The sequence below is a fragment of the Aptenodytes patagonicus genome, chromosome 4 (genome assembly GCF_965638725.1).
Source record: "Aptenodytes patagonicus chromosome 4, bAptPat1.pri.cur, whole genome shotgun sequence".
NCBI lineage: Eukaryota > Metazoa > Chordata > Aves > Sphenisciformes > Spheniscidae > Aptenodytes > Aptenodytes patagonicus.
The window spans coordinates 49,353,230-49,359,877 of record NC_134952.1 but is presented as its reverse complement, the minus strand read 5'-3'; positions in this window follow the sequence as shown (position 1 = coordinate 49,359,877).

Genomic DNA, 6,648 nt, shown 5'->3' with positions numbered 1-6,648 from the left:
GTTTCTTGGAGCTGGAGGAAAGCAAAACTCTTTATTTATAGAGGTTTATAAAAGGATCTTATTCATTCTCCAGAAATCAATGGTTTGGTACAAATAATAGCATGTTCTTTACCTGCATCACTGAGAACCGTTGCACTGCTTACATGGGAACACATTAGAGTTTATAATAAAAATCTCCCAGAACCTGAGGATAAACAGAGAGTTGGATGTGGTGACCAGTAACGTGACAACAGTGGGTGGACATTGAGTGGGAAGAACGTAGAAGGAGGGAAGCTGAATGCCATCAATTCTTTGAAGCTGAGAAACTCATAAGGAAAAAGAACCTGGCATTTATCCTTGGGATCTCTTTGGATGCAGGCAATCACCACTCCCAGTGGCAGATTCCTAGAGGAGTGGGACAGATTCACACACTCTAGTGTTTGCTATGATTAGGGGTGGAAATAGCATGCTTAGAGATACTATCTACTTGAGGAGATAGTGGTTACTAATACCACAGCTTTCCAGGTAGGGGTAGGGACAATGCTCCAGATGAACAGAAATCATGTTGTATCATGGCATCAAGGTGCCAATGGGATTGTAAGCTTGTATTTGCTTTGTTTTTCTATACATAGTATTAAAACTCCAGTTGGAAGGAATGAACTGGTCAAAGCATCGGGCTGGAGTGGATTTGCACATCTCTCCTTATTCCCTGTTACCCAAGTTATATGCAATCCTGTTTGCTAGTTCCCTTTCACAGCCATGCTGCCAAATTCTCCTGCTATGGTTACACCCACCAGAGCACATTTAGTGCAATCAGTGCAGTTTCTCAGTCTTGACAGCAGGGTAACTGCGTCAGTCTGAATTATCTCAAAAAAAAAGGAAAAGCTCAGAAACCCCACTGCTGTTTTCTAGCAGAAGCTTATGGAAAAGTTGAGGAGGAGAGGCAGAAATAATTTGTTCTTCTTTTAATAACATAGTATAACTTACTTCACCAGTCCTCTGCTGTCTTTACTTCTCCTGTATCATTCAAATAGCCAAGATTTGGGATAGGGACAGATAGTGAGATTGGATACTCAGCCTGTAGGTTTTGTCTCATCGGTATGACTTATTAAAGCACTGACAAGTTTTAATTTCTGTAAATTATCAAGTACTTTGCAGAATCTGAAGCTTCACACACAGAGGCATATATTTGTATGAACTGCTACTCAAGACACTCTTGAACTGGTAGTTTTTTCTCTTTTGACTTATTGGGAAGGATTGCATCCCAAGGACACAAATAGATAGGACAACTGCAAAGTGTTTCTAAAGCATTAAAGCAATTTTGCATGGTTTCTATTAATGTCAGAATCTAATGTCCACTAAAATGAGAGAGAGAAGCACGAGAAGCAGAGATACTCAGGGCCAAGCCACAGATATGCATATATCATAGTCTGATTTATCATGTTTAGCAAAAACATTCATTTTCCACATTAGCAGTACTGACTAACCAGTAGCTAAGTCCCAGAGAGCTATTTACACTACAGCAACCACAATTGCTAAAAACCTTTGAAAATGTACTGTAGTACTTTTCCCTAATGTAAGTAAATCCTTGAGAACAGCTGACCCAGACATCCAAGATAATTTGAGTATGTCACCCACATACTAGTCCACACAGACATGCCAGAAGCCAAACACCTTTGAAGGTTTTCAGCTTACAGTGGTTTAAATGTATCCAGTGCAAACACTCTCTAAACTACACTGGAATTGAAAAACCAACAATAGTGCCTGAAAAAAAATGAGCTTCTTATGACTAAAGTATAGAATTATCTAAAGGACCCAGGTCAATCTAAACTTTAAGTTATAGTTAAAATGCTGATTGTTTGCCATAATAGGTCATCTGTGCCAAAGAAACAACTTACTACAGGAACAAATCTGATATGTGTGATAACTACTTACAAGTGGATTAAGAGTGCATGTGTAATATGAAGTGATGAGAATTTATGTTTAATAACAAAATTATCCTTGTGAAATTTGCAGGCTGTCCAAACACACTGTGCTTCAAAAACATATGGACAGTGAATAATTTAAAGGACAAAAAAATGCATTATCAATAGTCTGAGGCAAAAAAGTATTCCTTCTTACTCCTTTTCTCATAGACAGGGACACAGCTATTGAAAATGCCCTCCTATTAAAAAAAAAAAGAAAAAGAGATAAAATAGCTGAGACATATAAAATGTATTTAAACCTTTGCCAGTTATCAAAAGAACTGCCTGCACATACCATCACTAAAGACTGAGGCATATACCCCTACTGCAGGAAATGACTATAACAATTATTATGAGAGTATAAAGCATGCATAGGGTATGTATTACCAGCCAACACGGGTTCACGAGAGGCAAGTCCTGCTTGACCAACCTGATCTCCTTCTATGACCAGGTGACCCGCCTAGTGGACGAGGGAAAGGCTGTGGATGTAGTCTGCCTGGACTTCAGTAAGGCCTTTGACACCGTCTCCCACAGCATTCTCCTAGAGAAGCTGGCGGCTCACGGCTTAGACAGGTGTACTCTGCGCTGGGTCAAAAACTGGCTGGACGGCCGGGCCCAGAGAGTTGTGGTGAATGGAGTTACATCCAGTTGGCGGCCGGTCACGAGCGGTGTTCCCCAGGGCTCAGTTTTGGGGCCGGTCTTGTTCAATATCTTTATCAATGATCTGGATGAGGGGATCGAGTGCACCCTCAGGAAGTTTGCAGATGACACCAAGTTGGGTGGGAGTGTTGATCTGCTCGAGGGTAGGAAGGCTCTGCAGAGGGACCTGGACAGGCTGCATCGATGGGCCCAGGCCACTTGTATGAGGTTCAACAAGACCAAGTGCCGGGTCCTGCACTTCGGCCACAACAACCCCATGCAGCGCTACAGGCTTGGGGAAGAGTGGCTGGAAAGCTGCTTGTCGGTAAAGGACCTGGGGGTGCTGGTCGACAGCCGGCTGAACATGAGCCGGCAGTGTGCCCAGGCGGCCAAGGAGGCCAATGGCATCCTGGCCTGTATCAGAAAGAGTGTGGCCAGCAGGAGTAGGGAAGTGATCGTGCCCCTGTACTCGGCCCTGGTGAGGCCGCACCTCGAATACTGTGTTCAGTTTTGGGCCCCTCACTACAAGAAGGACATCGAGGTGCTGGAGCGTGTCCAGAGAAGGGCAACGCAGCTGGTGAAGGGTCTGGAGACCAAGTCTGATGAGGAGCGGCTGAGGGAACTGGGACTGTTTAGCCTGGAGAAAAGGAGGCTCAGGGGAGACCTCATCGCTCTCTACAGCTACCTGACAGGAGGTTGTAGCGAGGTGGGTGTTGGTCTCTTTTCCCAAGTAACTAGCGATAGGACGAGAGGAAATTGCCTCAAGTTGTACCAGGGGAGGTTTAGATTGGACGTGTGGAAATATTTCTTTACTGAAAGAATGGTTAAACATTGGAACAGGCTGCCCAGGGAAGTGGTTGAGTCCCCATCCCTGGAGGTATTTAAAAGACGTGTAGATGAGGCGCTTAGGGACATAGTTTAGTGGGCATGGTGGTGTTGGGTTGATGGTTGGACTCGATGATCTTAGAGGTCTTTTCCAACCTTTATGATTCTATGATTCTATAGCTGGTTAAACAATTTAGCTACCCACTTCACTATGAATCCTGTTCCTGGCAGTTCCACACTGCATAAATATTACAATAAAATCCTGGTGACTTGTTTTTTTAATGAACCAGCTAGCTCTCTTGAGACCAAAACAAATCCATCTACCACCACCAGAGAAGGTTTTGTATCCTTATATGTCCTCTTAGTATATATATCCTCCATTTCATGGTAGAAAAATATCACTGTGATCGGTTACAGCTGAATGGTCACGTTATTACAGACACTGAACTGAAAAAAATAACCCTGCAAAAAGTACTGATTATGCCCGAGAGCACCAGGAGCACCACACGGAGAGTCAGGGGACCCAGGGCTTAGTGCTGTGAGACAGGGACATGACCAAGCCATGCAACAGACTCTACATGCTCCCAGTTTCCAAATTCTCACCTTCTCATAAATCCTGTTGCAGCTGCTGAGTCTTGACACCATAATTTGAAATAAGTTTATTCCCCCTTTCATTGATGACACAGCAAGATTGACTTGAAAAGAGATGTACCTGGACGCAATAGTTTCTTGAATAGGTGAATGTCTGTGGGAATGATTTATAATAAAAGATGTTTTAGTGAAAGCCCTAACTAGATCAGCAATCCTTTCTGAACTCTGGGAGAATTGGGAAGTTTATCCAACCCTCTGAATTGGGTGCCTGTTATGAAGTTATATATTTCTGCTCAAGGAAATGATGTTTATTTTACATTGTTAGATTCAGCAAAACCACTAAGTATGGTTTGTACATTTTCAAAGAGTGCCACAGATTTTTAGTACCATACCATAAATATTCTTTGAAATACAACAGAATACGCATAACAAGGGGAGACAAAACAGAAAGGAGGAGAACTCAGAAGTCAAATGTTCATTCTTTATAGGAACAAGTCCTCTTTCTCGCTTTTCTCTTAAGAAAATATTTCAGAGGCAAAAAGCTTACAATAAAGAGTTTCTTGCTTTGCTGAATATCCTTCCAGGGAGTTGGGAAGGAAAGAAAAAGTTGTCATCTGTGAATTAATTCTCTGTTGATTTTGATTAAAATTCCAGAGTTTTAATGAAGTTGAAGACCCACAATGAAGAAGAGAAAAGTAATGTTTCATTGATGCATAGGAAAGCTGGACAAAATACAAGGAGAAAAATATGACTAAAAGGCTTCTTAAAAGGAATAAGAGACTTGCTTTTCCTTTGCTAATATGTAAATATGTCTGGAATATATTCCCTTGCTCCAACAACAACTGCAGTAATTGCCACAGCTTCTCTAAGCCTTTCACTGATGGTCTGAAAATTCCTTGGATTCTGTCTTTAATCAAAATTTTTCCTGAAGCATTGTGAGCAGGGGCATCCCACTGTAGTAGCCTGTCCTCAGACAGTTCCTAGCACTGTTTTCAGTACATAGACCAGAGGTAGCCATTCTCACTGAGACTGTACGTCACCCCCTCTGCAAGTGCAGAAACAGTGGGATTTCACATGTGCTCAAAGGACTTTGCAGCGTGAGTCCCATTAATATTTTTTATTTTGTTGTGGTGAAAATGTCACCCCACACTTAGAAGCTTTATCCTTACTCCTTCACCTTAAGCACTTCTACGGAGCAGGCACCATTCAGGCCTGTGAGGAACCTGAGGCATGTGTAAGAGTCATTGTGCAAGTACTCATGCCCCTGTGGTAGACCTTAAAAGCCATTTCACAGCACACTGCAACACTATGCAACAGTACAGGACCAGATTAAGTGCAGAACACTTCATCCATCACTCATCACTTGACTGCAGCACTTGTTGAAAATGTCAACAAACCAGTGAAAAGAATATGATTTATAGATTACACTAGAGCAGCTTCTAATTCTGTACTCTGTCTGGATTGTAATAGGCAGAATTCAGTAAGCTTCTATTACAAGAATACACTTGAATCCGGAATTCATTGTCAATGTACTTTTCTTATCCTCGATAAAGTAAATAGGAAGCTTTAATGAGTAGTGAAAACCAAAAACATTCCTAGGAAATCGACAGAAACTAAGTGAGGGGATATTTTACAGACGGAGTTTAAATAATTATCAGTGCACCGAACATGGAGCTATTCTGTGAAACACGTAATAGGTTAAACCACTGTCAAACAATTACACAGTATTCTCAGCACTGAGAAACATAAATGGTATTTGCAGGTAGTTAGTGTAGGAGAGCAAATGAGCAATAAAACGTAGAAGACAACCAGTTCATCTGCAAGAATACAAAAAGATAAATGGCCTTTACAGAAGAAGATAAATGTTAGTGAGTCTTTATAGCCTAGCATGTTAAGCATCATTTGCTGTCATCAGTATAAAACTCCTTTCTAAAGCAGTAATAACTATGGTAAGCTGTTCTCATTTGCAGTTGAAACAAAGAATTCACAATGGCATTTCAGGCTCTTTTCCCCTCCTTTCTCATCCTACTCCTTTTAAAATGAGTTTATCTCACCATATTTTCTCCAAGACATCTCAGGTACTATTTGTTCAGGTTTTGGTTTGGTTTGTTTTTTTTAAATTATCTGAAGGTGGTTTTAAATCTGGAAATGCTGAAGGCCACCAGAAGAAAGTTATAAAAATAACTACACTTTTCAGGCTATGAAATACTTCAAAACCATTGGCCTTTTCACTCTGGCTTTTGGATCTTTCCTAAGGTTTCCACTACAAAGAAACTGTGTTTTTGAAACCCAGCTCAAGACCCAGGGTCAGTGTGCATTAAAAGGTCTCTATGTCAGTGTGGTGGGTTGGCCCTGGCTAGCAGCCAAGCACCCACTCAGCTTGTTCACTCTCCCCTGCCCAGCAGGACGAGGGAGAAAATAGGAACAGGGGTGACAAAACTCATGGGTCAAAGCAAAGACAGACAACTCACTTACGAAGTACTGTTGTGTGAAAACCAGACTGGATTTGAAGAATTTAAATTAATTTATTGCCAGTTAGCATAAATATTTAATTACCGATTTGGTAATGGGAAACAAACAAACAAAAGACAAACATTTAAAACACCTGTCCTCCCCCTTTCCCAGGCTCAACTTCACTCCAGACTCCTCA